We start from the raw sequence: 15102 nt of genomic DNA, 5'->3' as shown, positions 1-15102 counted from the left end.
GCTGTGCTATCGCTCCAGCCTCGTCCTTATTGTATAGACACAGGAAAACAGCTAATACTATGCTTTTGTAACTTGGGAGTTAATTGACTCTGAATAACATTTACTTCTGGGCATCTCTCATATTTACTTGACTTAAGCCTCAGTTGCCCTTAGTTCCTAGCACCCCTAAAGCTGGGTCTCAGCGAATGGACCCAGGACAAGCTGTAAGCTACCCTTGCATTAAAATGAGACAGGTCAAGTGCCATAAAACTTAATAATAAGTTAAGAGCATGGTCGTGGATGAATTCTATCATGATCCTAAGAGAAGTGACTGGACAAGGACACTGCTAGTGTTAGGAAGGACTAATCTGGCCTGAGTATCGTAGTCTGAGATTTATAGTGAGATGCTCCCAGGAGATCTACTCTATAAGGTTTATATATCTCTTACTGCATCCATACAAAATGACTAGAAATATTATTAAGAAGTCAATTTAAAATGACTGTTTAAATGGATGTGGACTAAGGAGAGGAGAAATACACCCGTAAGATGGTATTCTGTCCTTGAGCAATTCTCCTTGCTGGATAAGAATTTTGTCTTAGAAGAAGCTTCTCCTGACTTCATGTCTCTTGATTGTACAATATTTATGTATGCTTGTTACTCTCAACCCTTCATGATTTCTCTATACCTAGCTTTGTGAGACTGGAATGAAGGGCAGTGTGAGACTGACATAGGTATGCAGGGAGACTGGAATAAAGGGCTGGAGGGAGATTGGAATAAAATGGCAACTGATCACCAACCAACCTGGTGACCCCAATTTCCTCCTTTGTCTATTGCCAACAGCCGGCCAGGGTGGGGGAGGTAACTCTTGACCAGTGAACACATGCATCGTGCACCCACAGTTTTTGAACTCAAAGATGGATGGATGGGAGGCTGGCTGGGTGAAGAGATAGGTAGCTATGAGTAGATGGATGAATGGATGGATGCTGGTTGGTTAGAGGGACAACGGATAGACGAAATGACAGCTGGATCAATGATAGCTGTATAGAAGATACATGAAAAATAGGAGCTGGGGCATCAGGGCTTCTTGAGGCGGGAGCTACCACACCTAGGGGTGCAGGGATGATCCAGGGGAATACTTGCAGTCTTGAGTAAAGCAGGGGAGGAAGCAACTTTGTATTTCTTTATTTAATGAATGTTGTTTCCAGGATCTGAGACAGTACAGCAAGTCAGGTACTTTCTTAGCAAGCAGTTGACCAGGGTTCAATCACCAGAACAGCATAGGCTCCTCGAGGCCCATCAAGAGTGACCTGACCCCTGAGCACAGCTGGGTGTGGCCCGAACACCAAAAAGAAAGGTAGATTTTAGGAGGACACTGGAAAAATTATTTCTTTTCTGAAAATCCAGGAGTGACCCCTTAGCAGTGTAGGACTAGACCCAAACCATTCTCCTCCTACCACCAACGACCACCAAATGAAGAACTCAGGGCTAGAGTAAGAGAGAAGGAGAAAGAAGGTTCCCAGTGGCTGGAAGGAGTGGGGCTCCCAGCCAGTTGAGTCTCAGTGTCTGGGAATAAGGAAACTGCAGTGGGTCTCTCTCTCTCTCTCTCTCTCTCTCTCTCTCTCTCTCTCTCTCTCTCTCTCTCCCCCAAACAGGGCGCAAGTAGGTCAGCCCTGGGGACTACTGGGCCCCAGCCATGAAAGGATCCATGAGATCTGACACAGGAACCACTTTCATGGATCCAACAAGGAAAACCACTTTTGTCAGTTTGTCAGGACAGTTTGTCATGGCACCTCAGGAACCTGCACAAAACATGGCCAGACCCCAGACCCCGCAGGCTCCCAGGTCCCCAAGCTCAGGTATTTGGAAAAATACAGGGAGGGACCATGTTGGAGAGAGCCTGACACCATCAAAGAGCAAAAATATTTTGGTGGGAATTATGATATGTACTTTTGATTTTCTAGTTCATTTATACCATGTATTATAAAGAGATAATTTTGCTTGTCGGTGGAAAGTTTTCAATGATATCCACCATGTCTGCACTTGAGATCAACTTCCCTTTTCCAAGATAAGCAAACGCTCTTTTTAGGAACCTCCCTGTATTCATCTGATACGCTGCCATCATGTGCACGTGCCCCACATTGTTCAAGCATGACGCAAAGTACTAATGAGTCTACAGCATCGCCCTGTAAACACAGGCTCTGGAATCTCTGAGGTTTGTCTGAGGTGTCAGGGGCCTCACCTAGCCTGGACCCACTGTTCTGATCAACCTCCTTGTTCTCCTGTTTTATCTTGTGCTTGATGAAGTGACCAAACATTCTCACACATTTGGAGCCCCCAGCGAGATCCCCAAGACATTGATCTCCCTGGTTGGGTGAGTATATGGGGACACAGGTCTGTAGGGGAGTCGTCCTCCTGCAAATTCCAGGAGCCCCGAGGGAATCTGACTCCCCTGGCACCTCCAGAAGTAATTCTCAGCTGAGGTAATTCCAAGCTAAGTGCTCCTTTCCCTGAGGTGATTTCAGGGACCCCTGAGGTGATTAAAGGAGGTTATTGGACTTGGAAGAAAGGTTTGGATCCTGCCCTGAGTTGATTCTGGGGACAGTCTCTCAGGACCTACCTAGGATAAAGCCCACGAAGACACTGCCTGAGTTGGCTATATGGGTGCGATGACAGCCTGGACCAGAGTTTGGGGAGAGACCATGTCTATCTATCATGTGTCTGTGTGGGGCGGGGGGAGTCCTAGGAGTGTGGGAAGAGACTGTGTCTGTCTGTTGTGCGAGTCACTGTCTGAGAGTCCCAGGAATGTAGGAGGCATTGTGTCCATCTGTTGTGAGTCACTGTCTTGGGAAGTACCAGTTCTTATGTTTAGCCTCTCATTGACCTTCCTCTTTCAATACTGCAAATAAATTTCCAGCTTCCTCTATTGCAAGGGAAGTGACTGTTGTGTTCCCACTTGCTTCCTCCTTGGACTGTGGTCAAGCTGAGTCATTGACTCTGCCTCTCTCTTTCTCTCAGGCTCTGGATGGATGACCAGTTAGACACTCCTTGTCTGCTAAGAGAATGTTACTGACTCCTTCAGAACTACAAAAGCTAAAACGTTAATGTATTACTGTGTTGGGTTGCTATGGTTTTGGTTGTGTTAAGATTTCATGGGGGGCACTGTCATTAAAAATGTATCTAACATTTTAAGAATGAAAGTTCTATGTATAATTTGGTATAATTTGTATAATTTGGTATAATTTATAATTTTTATATTTGTATAATTTATAATCTGGCTATTATAATTTTGTACCTATCGGGTTGGTACCAAAGGAACCCTTTCCTGACCCCTCCCGCTGTCCTACCACCATCCTTAGGAGTCAGAGAATCTGATGGTGCAAATCAACCAATCAGAGATGAGTATGTATGCATGTATGTATGTGTGCACACATGACTGGCCTTTATAGTCATCATCCGTTTTTCTGTTTGTGCACTGGAGAGTCAGAGCAGGACGAAATCAGAAATAGAAGCCTTCAGACCAGCTGCATCGCTGGTCAGAGTGTGAGGCCATGTGTACTAATATTTAAAAATGTCTGGTCTTCGATGCTGGCGTGGATGTGGCGAGAAAGGGACACTCCTTCACTGTTGGTGGGAATGTCCACTGGTTCAGCCCTTCTGGAAAACAGTATGGACGATTCTCAAAAAATTAGAAATTGAGATCCCATTTGACCCAGCAATACCACTCCTGGGAATATATCCCAGAGAGGCAAAAATGTATAGTCGAAGTGACATCTGCACTTGTTTGTTCATTGCAGCACTCTTTACAATAGCCAGAAACTGGAAGAAACCTGAATGCCCAAGAACAGATGACTGGTTAAAGAAACTTTGGTACATCTACACAATGGAGTACTATGTAGCTCTTAGAAAAGATGAAGTCATGAACTTTACATATAAGTGGTACAATATGGAAAGTATCATGCTAAGCGAAATGAGTCAGAAAGAGAGGGATAGACATAGAAAGATTGCATTCATCTGGGGGATATAAAGTAACAAAGTATGAGATTAATACCCAAGAATAGCTGAGATCAGCACCAGGAGGATTACTCCATAACTTAGAGGCTAGCCGGGTATCCTAGAGGAAAGGGCAGTTCAGATAGAGAAGGGAGCACCAAATAAAGGATGTTTGGAGGATCCTCCCAGGAGGGGAGATGCATGTCGAAAGTAGACTATGGACTGAACATGTTTGCCACTCAATGCCTCTTTTGCAGACCACAACACCCAAAAGGAGAGAGAGAACACAGGGGATTGCCCTGCCACAGAGACGGGGGGATGGGGGGATGGGGGTGGTAGGGATATTATCCATGGTGGTGGAAAACGGGCACTGGTGGAGGGATGGGTATCTGATCGTTGTATAATTGAAACCAAAGCACAAAAAATTGTAAATCTACAACTTTAAAAAAAATAAAATAAAATAAAGGGAAAAAAAAATGTCTGGTCTTTTTGACAATTGTCCATGTGATCTTCATGGATTTATGAGCTGTGTAAAGGAGACACCAAGATGACATCACATGGATTGTTTTTAGAATTTTGTTTTGTTTTGTTTTTAGAATTTAAAAACGGAAGTCAGGAGATAATCTATGTGAGCTTCATGGATTTATGTCAACATGGTCCTGATTTTAACTAAGCATAAACTTATTTGCAATCATGAGTATGTTTGACAATGACATCACTTTGATTAAGCATGCACTTAAATAATGTTTTTATAATCATTTGTTTAAAGTTGTGAGGTTCTAAGATTGGACGTTCAAGAATTGTTGATAAGTTAAATTATTTCATGAGAATGAGCACACTATTAATAATCAGTATAAATGTAAACCATTTGGTTAGAGATCATACCATATGCTTATTCTAAATGATCTAAGAAACTTTTTGTGGAAGACTAAATTATGATGTACATGAGATAGCTGCTTTTCTCTCTCCTTTATGCCTTTTGTATGTTTTTATCTTAGTGCAAAGTCTTTTTTGCATGGACTACAGTGCTTTGCTTTTGTAGTGTGGGAGTTCATTGCCTCCTGAAAATACTAGTGTTCAGATGAGTCCTGATACAATCCTGGGCATCCATCATATTTACATGACTTAAGTTTATGTAGCCTTAATTCCTAGATCTGCCTTAATTCCTAAAACCCCAAAAGGTGGGTCCCACCCAGGGTCTCGGGCAAGCATTAAGCTACCCTGGCTTTGACACTGGAGGGCTTAAGGATCCACAAATGTATAATTAGTCAAGAGCAGGGTCATGGAATAGGCTCTGACCAAAAGAAGCAACTGAAAAGGATCCTGTGAGTTTGGGAAAAGCCCACCTGGCCTAAGGACTGTGGTCTGGGAAACGTGGCTAGATGTCCCCAGGAAAAACCACCAGCTCTAACCCTGAGTCCAGAGAGACTGTTACCAAAAAAGTATAGTAAAAAAGAATCTATATTTCTTATTGTGTTAGTGCAAAATACAGTGCCCATCAACGGCCAAGACCCAGAGACTATAAAACCCAGCTTCCGGAAGAGAACAGCACAGAGTCTTCTGCTCCTGCACCTGGCTGTCCTCACTGGGGCCCCTTGGAGGGGAGTGGGTTGAGTTTCCCTCCCTGCCCTGAGCAGAGCCCCAGCTGCCAAAAACCTTGGAAACCAGCCACAGTCATGCTTAAGACCACTGTCCACACGTTTGGCCACATTTGTGGCCGTGTGACCTCTTATTATCTAGTTCTTACTCTTGGAGAACCGGCAGTCTACCGTGAGTATCCTGCTCACAAGGCAGAGTTTGGAAAACTTCCCGTGGCATGTTAGATATGCCAAAACCCAGTAACAATCATGGGTCTTATTCCCCTGACCCTGAAAGAGCCTCGAATGTGGCACTTTCTAAAATTTCAGGGCTAGGACGAAGGAGAAGTTACTGGTGCCTGCTTGAGAAAATCAATGAACAACAGGATGACAGTGATACAGTGAGTGCAAAATGACTGTACATATTTATCAGAATTTAATTTGTTTTTATGATTGTTTAGTGGATTGCCAGTAGAAAGAGAAAGGAATGTGTCAGTGATTTGCTCTTGTGTATAAATCAGAGCTACAGGATGATTTAATGTTGTTTCCCAGTAGGTTGAGGTAAAGGGCTCCCAGTGGACTCACCACTCTGGAGCTGCTATTTCTGAGGACAAGCCAGAGTGAATCACAACACCAAACCTATAGTGTCCCCTCCACCTGAGGATGTCCAGATGCCAGAGAGGTTCCAGCGCTGCCCAGTCAAGTCCCGGAAGCTGTCCAGCCAGAAATGCACAAGCGTGAGGAATGAACCTTGGGCCACAGGCATCGCCTGGGGCCTCTCCATCTCTGCAGGCTACTGCCACTGTCTCAGGCTGGCACATGAGCCCTGATGCTGACATCGGACTGGTGGCCAGTGCCCCTGGGGATTGGTACTGGACAGGAAAGAATTATTAATGGCCTCATATTTTGGTTCCTAATTTCAATTGATGTTGACCGCATTAGCAAGGCCTTTAGTTCTCTTGCTGCTCAACTTTTTGGCTAGACCCCATGTCTTTTGTTAAATTGGTGCTTGTCCATATGCATTATCATCTTATTTTGCTGACCAAGATGTTGAGATATCAATGGTTTGATATCCACCTGGAAAGGGGGAAACGTTATAAAGTGTATCTTTGATTTTATAATTGATCCACAGCATTTAGTTTAAAGAGATGATTTTACTTGTTGGTGGAAAGACCATTTTCAAAGATCCCCACCCTGTCTGCACTTGGGATGAACTTCTGTTTCAAGATAAGAAAATGCTTATGTCAAGAAACTCCCTGTAGGGGGGCGGAGCAACAGTACAGCGGTTAGAGCATTTGCCTTGCACACAGCTGACCTGGGTTCAATCCTTGGTATACTATATGGTCCCCCAAACACCACCCAAAGTATTTCCTGGTGCAGAGCCAGGAGTAACCCCTGAGTATCACTGGGTGTGACCCCCCAAAAAAAATTAAAATAAGAAACTCCCTGTAGCCAGGCCGATAAGATGCCACCATGTGCATGCAACCCCGCATTGATTGAACATAAAAGAAAATAAGATTAGGTTTTAGTAATGTCCGATAAACACAGGCTCTGGGACCTCTGAGGTTTTTCTAGGTCTCGGGCTCATCTGCCTGGACCCACCAGTCTGATCAACCTCTTGTTCTCCTGCCATGGATTGTCTCAATGTGCTGGATTAAGCGAACACCTGTCATAACAACAACAACAACAACAACAACAAAACAATATTGTTCTCGAAATGGGCTGGATCAATAGCACAGTGGGTAGGGCGTTTGCCTTGCACACAGCCAACATGGCCGACGCGAGTTTGGTTCCTCCATCCCTCTCAGAGAGCCCAGAAAGCTACCTTGAGTATCTCTTCGCATGGCAAAGCCTGGCAAGCTACCCACGACGTATTCAATATGCCAAACACAGTAACAACAAAGTCTCACGATGGAGATGTTACTGGGCCCACTCGAGCAAATCGATGAACAATGGGAGGACAGTGACAGCGACAGTTCTCAAAATTTGTTCCCCCAAGTCCCCCACTTCTAATTGGGGACTTTGCTTCTTTCTCTTTTCGACGTAAGGAGGAACATTGACAGTAAAAATGAGGCTAAACAAAGAGGAAGTGTATGAATCCTTCTGGGGGAACACAAGAATCAGTGAGGAGGGGATCATATCCTGGCCTCCTCAGCTCTTTTCCCTGCTCAGTCCCTGGCACTCTGGAAGTGGCAACCCTCCCTCTATGCACACACACAAATACAAGATGGACTTTGAGTCCAGAACAACCACCTCCCAGTGAACCCCACAATGACAACCTTGCTGAGAGGCCATAAAGGGAGAACATTCTAGGCTCTCAGGCACATGTTATTCTCTCAGGCCCAGAAATGGCTCTACAGGAGGGTCCATGGTGGACAACATCAATGGTTACTAGTTCCAAGGAAAGTCTCCCATGTTACCACAGGGTCCCAAGGAACAGTGGGTTTGGATGAACCCCAGTGAGCACAGAGAATCATGTACAGTACCAGAACTGATTGTGGGAGCCGCCCTCACAGCTACAGCATCAGGGGCAGGAAGAAGGAAAAACAGTAACAATGAGAACTAAGGAGGGAAACCCAAACCTCATGAGATCTAAAGATTTCGTATGTGTGTGTGTGTTTGTGTGTGTATGTGTGAGAAAGAGAGAGACAGACAGATAGAGAGACAGACATCTCTGTGTGTCTATCTCTGTGTGTTTGCTGCCACCTGTTCAGGACTAAACCTATCATGTAGCCCCCAGAGCCACTGTTCACAGCTTTCCAAGAGTCAACTTTTCCCTCTTCCAAGACCCTGAGTGTCCTTGCAGGAAAAGGGGGTTTCTCTCTTACCCTCATGCATCAACAAACACTGAAGGTCTGCACCCCAGACTCACTGGAGGGGCTGGAGAGAGTTGGGGCCAGGCTAAGGCTCTTATCTTGACTGAGCCTAACTCTGGTTCAATCTCTGGCACCTCATGATCCCTGAGACTCACTGGAAGCGACACATGAGCACAGAGCTGGGAGCTGCCTTGAGGACCAGTGAGGGAGGAAAAGTCAAACAGAACAAATCCCCAGAACAAAGAATCAAACCAATCCCTTCAGTCCTCACACTCTGCCTGCCACCAAGAAGGAGCCCCCGCCTCCTGCCCAGACCTCACAGTTGCCTCTCACTGGACTTCTGGCTTCTACCCCGACTCTCACAGCCTGATCCCTAGCAACACCCAGGGGACCCCAGAATAGAAGCCCAGGTACTCTCCACAGTGCAGACTGAGTCCCTCATTTCTCCTATTTACTGTTTGGTTGGTTGGTTTGTTTCTAGGCATAAGGGTCAGTGCTGAGCCCTTAGTGCTTAGCCTCAGTGCTTGGGGACCAGTCCTAGGGATGCTCAAGGGATTATAAGGGGCAAAATTGAAAAGAAACTAAGAACGGTGAACATTCCTGACTTGTTCCCACAGATCAGGGCTGTTCTGAGCATTCTCCCATTTCTGCACTTAGTCTTCCAGCAGCTCCCTGGGCCAAATGTTCTTATCAGTATGTTTCATTGGAGGGGAAAACTGAGGCACAGTTCTTTGTTCCAGCCACACAGTGAGTAAGACACAGCGAGTAAGTGCACAAGTGGGATCTGAGCTTGGCCATCTGCAGAGTCCTGACTCCCATCTACCAGCCTCCTAGAAAAATCTTTGTACAACAAAACTCAACAACATAGACCATTAAAAATGAAGAGTCCAGAGAGATACATGATCCCCAGCACAACACATGGTCCCCGAGAATCACCAGGAGTGATCCCTAGCACAGAACAAGGAGTCAGCTCTGAGCACAGGTTGGTGTGGCTCAGTCTCATCCCCACTTCCCCTTGCATGCACATACACACTGGGGAAAATAATCTAAGTAGACTTTTGTTTTGGTTTGTCTTTTTGGCGGGGCCACATACAGCAATGTTCAGGATTTACTCTTGGCTCTGTGCTCAGTGATCACTCGTGGCGGGGCTCAGGGGATGGGGTGCCAGGGATTGAACCCAGGTTGGCCATGTGCAAACCAAACACCCTGCCCACTGTATTATTGTTCCAGCACATGTTCTGGCCCCTTTGATTGTGTCCACATACCATAAACTTGCTCTTTCTTTCATTTTCCTCTTCTTCTTCTTCTTCTTCTTCTTCTTTTTTTTTTTTTTTTTTTGGTTATTGGGCCACAACCAGTGAAGCTCAACTTCTGGCTCGGAGCCCAGGAATGACTCCTTGCAGTGCTTGAGACACCATATGGGATGCTGGGGATTGAACCTGTGCCGGCAGCATGCAAAGTAAGTGTCTACTCACCATCCTATTGCTCCAACACACAGCTGTTGACTTTCAAGACCATCAAAAACCACCTCACCTCACTTTTGCTGTGTCTGTTCCTTGACTTTTGGGACTGGTGAGTGTGTTTTTCACTTAATCATCCATGGATTCTCGGGGACACACACATCAACACAACAGTGAGTGCTCACTTCCCCCCTGTGCTGCTGGGAGCCTGGATGAAAGAGGAGCTTTACACGGGCCTGGAATGGGGAGAGGGAGAGGGACAGCGTCAGTTGTTTTAACTTGTCTTTTTTTAAAAAAAAAAAAAGTTGGTTTTACTTCTAGCTAAACAGAGATGTTTCTCAAAATCTAAAAGTAGGGTGATCCAGTAACAACACTGATAGCATCTAGTCATACAAAAACCCTCTGCTTGATGGGCCCAGAAACACCTTGTGGTAACTTCCTTTGGAAAGACTCTGAACCCACTTCAAATTCTGCAAAATATGCTCTTTGTCTTTGAGTCACAGACCCACCCCAGGCTTTAGAGCATCTGGTGCCCATACCTGCTCAGACACCCTGGAACCCAGCCTCGACCCTGAGCCCCAGTAATAGCCCCTGAGAACATGGCCTGACGACCTCTCACTCACAGACAATCTATCCCCTGCACTCTCCAGCATTTCTGGGGACATTGAGGTGCCTTTCCAGAGATCAATGCCTGACCCTGTTTTGAGCTGAGGCTGACTCAGAGGCAGTGGCCCTGGTTCCAGGAACATAGGGGCAGTGAGAGGTCACTGCTGGGATGAACGCTGGTGAGAGGGTACCTCAGAGCCCATCAGGAGTGACCCCTGAGCTCAGAGACAGGAGTAAGCCCCGAATACCACTGGGTATGACCCAAAAGCCACAAAACAAGTAGCTCAAGCATGTAAATGGTCAATTTCTTTACACTTAATCCTTCTAGAGGCCTAATATGGCAATGACATGAGTCTTGAAAAAAATCACAACTCATAAGCAACAGTTTATCTAAAGGACCAGCATGAAATATGTCTGAATAAGCCTTTCTTCATGGACCTCCGGGAGCCTGTGCCAAAGGATGAGCTGGTGTAGCTAGGGCAGTATTGGTGAAGCAACAGCCAAGTAATAGAACCAGCTGTTTGCTTGGAGCGACCAAACAGTTGAGTAATTTGCCAAAGTAAGGAATTGGGCAGTTGGGTCCAATGAAACTGTTACTAACCATTGCCTAATTGCTGACTGCCTCGTCCCACACGGCTAAGTTGAACAGGATCCCCAAGGCGGAGGAAGAAGGACAACATGGGTAAGGAGGGCTGACAAGCAATGCTCATGCAGTGTCTTTATTGAACAAGCAACAGACTTTTATAAAGCCTCTAGAAGGAAGCATACATTGGAATAATAACAGGAATGTTCAAGACACATAAGTTTAGAATGTACTGGGCTTCTAGACGTCAATGATGTTTTTCTACAATTACATTGTTTCAATGATATTTTCCTTGGTTATATATTAATAAAGCCAAAAGCAACATGTTCTGCCATAAGAATGGGAAAAGAGCCCACCAGCAAAACAAGAAAGTCAACCCTTAGATTGTGTAACTCCAAGGCAATCGTTTCTATAAACAAACCTTTAGAAAACATGTCCCTAGGACAAGGACTTTCTTAATATTAACTAGCATAGGCTCCCAACAGCTGACTACCATTGCAAAAGGGCCGATGCTAAAAATTGACCAGTATATAAATTGCTTCTTAACTCTGAACACAAACTGCTTGTGATTTGGAGTCGAGACCCTTGTCAAGACTCCACTGTGTTGGATGAGACTTAGACCCTAACTCGAGCTAGTGCTGGCTCGGGCTAGTAATAAAGTTCCTTTGCTTTTGCATTATCATGTGTGGACTTGATCTCTCCGCAATTGGGGATCTGAAACTCGGGCACAGCAGTGGGAAGATGTTATGGTGATGGGATTGGTGCTTGAATACTAAATGTAATAAAATACTGTGAACTACTTTATAAAATAAAAAATCATATAAAAAAGAAAGTGTAATGGTGGTGGGATTGGTGTTGGAATACTGAACGCAATAAATCACTGTGAAAATTTTTATAAAAATTAATTTAAATTTTGCAAAATTAGGTTAGCAAAATAAGTCTGGGGAAGATGGTCACTGGTCTGCAGGAGGTGCCCGAATTCAGTTTTGATCACCACGCGCACCCGGCGCTGCTCGCAGGCACAGCTGGTGATCCGTACGATGGCGAGCAGCAGCTCCTGCACCAGCTTCTCCACCATCTGCTCCTTGGTGCGGATGTCGGGGCAGACACAGCCGGGAAACCTCCCGCAGCAGCCAGAATGGCTCCCAGACCCCGCACCCTCAGAGCTGGATATTTGAGGGCATAGTGGAATGGTTTGCTGTGCCCCTTCTGCGGAGTGACTGAGCTCACAGTGCTGGAATTGCTGATACCCTGATGGCTGCAGGGGCCGCGGATCCTGCCTGTGGGGATGCAAAGGTGGGGCGAGCAATGTGCAGGGCTGGGAGCCTACGGGAGCCTAGGGTCTGAGCGCGCGCAGGAGAAGGGGTCACTTACCGGCTCTGGTGGGTGCCCACAGAGGTAAGAGCAGAGGCAGCAGCAGAGTTAGGCCCAGGCCATGCGGGGGGATGGGGGGTCCTAGCGCGCTGAGCAGGGTGGTTGGGGTCTCTCCGCCCTCGGGACCTCTCTTTCTGCTGGATGATTCCCCTGCGCAGGACCCCAGGGGCAGCAGCTACTGGAGGAGTAGGTTCCCTTCATCATAACTGATTAGCAGGGCAGTTCTGCTCTGCTTTGAAATTCCCGCCTTTGCTATGCGCCTGCACAACTGCAACTGCTTACCCCTCAGGACACGCCTAGTACCCTGGGGAGGAAACTGAGTCCAGTCCCAGAGACCCGCCACTTTCTAACGCGGCAAGTGGGCTGAGATGGAGCCAAATGGCCACAGATGTACATGGTGGTTCTTCTATTTTCCTCCAACACCTTGCGCTGCTCAGGGCTCACTCCTGGTGGTTCTCAGGGCCCCACCGTGGCACCAGGATCCAACCTGTGTACCAAGTGCAAGACAAGTGCCCTCCCTGCTGTGCTGAGCTCGGGCCCCACAGCCTCAGTTTTTCCCTCTGAAACCCCCCACCTGGTGGGTCTGCAGGGCTGCACCTGGCACATCCCAACCAAGGCTCAGGTTTGGTCAAAGCTTTCTGTGGGAAATGTGCACTGGTGAAGGGACAGGTGTGGGAGCGGCCTATGACTGAGCCCAATCATGAACGACACTGTAACTGCGTACCGCAATGATTCACTTCAAGGAAAAGAAAAGAAAATAAAATAAAAGAGAGGAGAAGAGAAGAAAAGAAAATAAAATAAAAGAGAGGAAAAGAGAAGAAAAGAAAAGAAAAGAAAAGAAAAGAAAAGAAAAAATAAAGGTTACCGTTAACTTTGCCTGAGTCTCTTAGAAGTGCTCTCTGAGGCCAGAGAAGGTAAAAGGACTGGCCAGGGGTTTGGGGTAGAGTGTCACAGCAGCTCTCGAAAAACAAAAAACACTGCCAGATGGATTCAGACCAGGACAGAGCACTCATTTCAAATCCCTTCTGAGGCCCCTGGCCAGAGGGCAGCAGCAGCCAATGGGGATGAGCAGTAGACTCGAGTCAGCCTTCAGGGGTGTGGGTGAGGTTACCCTGAAGGCCCCAGGGCACTTGTGTGAAAGACCTAAAAGCCTTTATTAGCCTGCAGGGCTGCCTGAGAGCTCTGGCTCAGCCACTGACAGCCCCGGCCTGAGTCCAGGCAGTTTTTATACCTTCTGATGCTGCTCAGCAACAACACTCACCTTTTCCCTAAGCAAGCCAGCAAGATTACAGAGGGCAGATGTTCGCAGTGAGCCATCAAACGTTAGGAACCTTTTTTTTTGTTGTTGGGCAGATAAAAAGAGCAGTGTGTGACAGCTGCTAAGGCAGATAATTCTCGTGGTTATTCTTAGTGGTTTCCTGTCCCTGTGTCCCCAGAGTGCCTCATCCTGTTTCTCACTGTTATTTTGAGCCATCTGCTTTGTTTCTGCAAACTTTGGGCCACCTCATCACACACAACCTCGTGGTTGTCTTCATCTTACAGAACTATACAGTCCAGGACATTTCTCTGCCATGTTTGGACAAACTGGCAGGCTACCGAATGTAACCTGCCCACACGGCAGAGTCTGGCAAACTCCTCGTGGCGTACCCAGTATGCCAAATACCAGTAACAATGATGGGTCTCATTCTCCTAAAGAGCCTTGAATATAGCACTTTCTTAAAAATCTCAGGGCTAGGATGAAGGAGACGTTACTGGGGCCTGCTCGAGGCAATCGACGAATAACAGGATGGCCAGCCGTGATACCGTTCTTTATGTGGGACCCGGGGCTGAGATCTCCAAGCCTGCTTGGTTTGGGACTGGGCCTCCTTCATCCAGATCCCCCATCTTCCAGTAGCTAGACAGTTACACGCACCAACTGCCATGTAACCCCATCAACGGCCAAGATCCAGAGACTATAAAACCAAGCTCCTAGAATGTGGCTGCACGATCTCTTATTGCCTAGTTCTCACTCTTAGAGACCGGGGCAGGCTTCTGAGAGTATCTTGCTCGCATATATGCCTGATTTGGAACACCTGTAAAGGTGATTAGAGGCTGCTCCCAAAGCCTCTATCCCTCTCGGAGAGCCCAGGAAGCTACTGAGAGTATCCCGCCTGCACGGCAGAGGCTGGCAATCTACCTGTGGCATACTTGATATGCCAAAAACAGTAACAAAGGGGGCTGGAGCAATAGCACAGCGGGTAGGGCATTTGCCTTGCATGCGGCTGACCCGGGTTCAATTCCCAGCATCCCATATGGTTCCCCGAGCACTGCCAGGAGTGATTTTTGAGTGCAAAGCCAGGAGTAACCCCTGGGCATCGCTGGGTGTGACCCAAAAAGCAAAAAAAAAAAAAAAAAAAGTAACAATGATGGTCCTCATTTCCCTGACCCTGAAAGAGCCCCCAATATGCCATCGGGTTACACTAGCACGTGACAGGAATGAATGGAGACGTTACTGGTGCCCACTCGAGCAAATCTATGAACAACAGGGTGACAGTGATAGTTCTTTATGTGTGATCTATGTCTTTGTATGCTCCTACATTGCCTTGTTCCCTTCTCTCCCCATGAATGTGAATTTCCTGAAAAACTATTGGAATATGTATGAGCTGTATGAGAGCAGCAACCCGTCCCTTCCTTCCCACCCCCCCCCCCCGCAGACCCCTCCCCCACAACCTGCAGC

General features: G+C 46.7%; 1 protein-coding gene across 3 annotated transcripts in view; it reads left to right on the top strand.

The window, feature by feature from the left end:
• Window positions 1–4141, top strand: part of LOC130043630 (poliovirus receptor homolog) — a 43503-nt gene extending 39362 nt beyond the window's left edge. The window contains exon 8 of one of the 3 annotated variants that reach the window (XM_056136057.1): window positions 2996–4141. The gene's annotated coding sequence lies outside the window, so the exon portion shown is untranslated. Of the gene's footprint in view, window positions 1–2066; window positions 2175–2995 lie in introns of those variants that run through there. The other 2 variants (XM_056136058.1, XM_056136059.1) reach the window with 2 other exon arrangements.
• The last annotated feature ends 10961 nt before the right edge of the window (window positions 4142–15102 follow it).

Source organism: Sorex fumeus, unplaced genomic scaffold, assembly GCF_029834395.1.
Source record: "Sorex fumeus unplaced genomic scaffold, SorFum_2.1 ptg000122l, whole genome shotgun sequence".
NCBI classification, from domain to species: Eukaryota; Metazoa; Chordata; class Mammalia; order Eulipotyphla; family Soricidae; genus Sorex; species Sorex fumeus.
The sequence above is the reverse complement of the archived record's forward strand: the minus strand, read 5'-3'. Positions and strand labels throughout refer to the sequence as shown.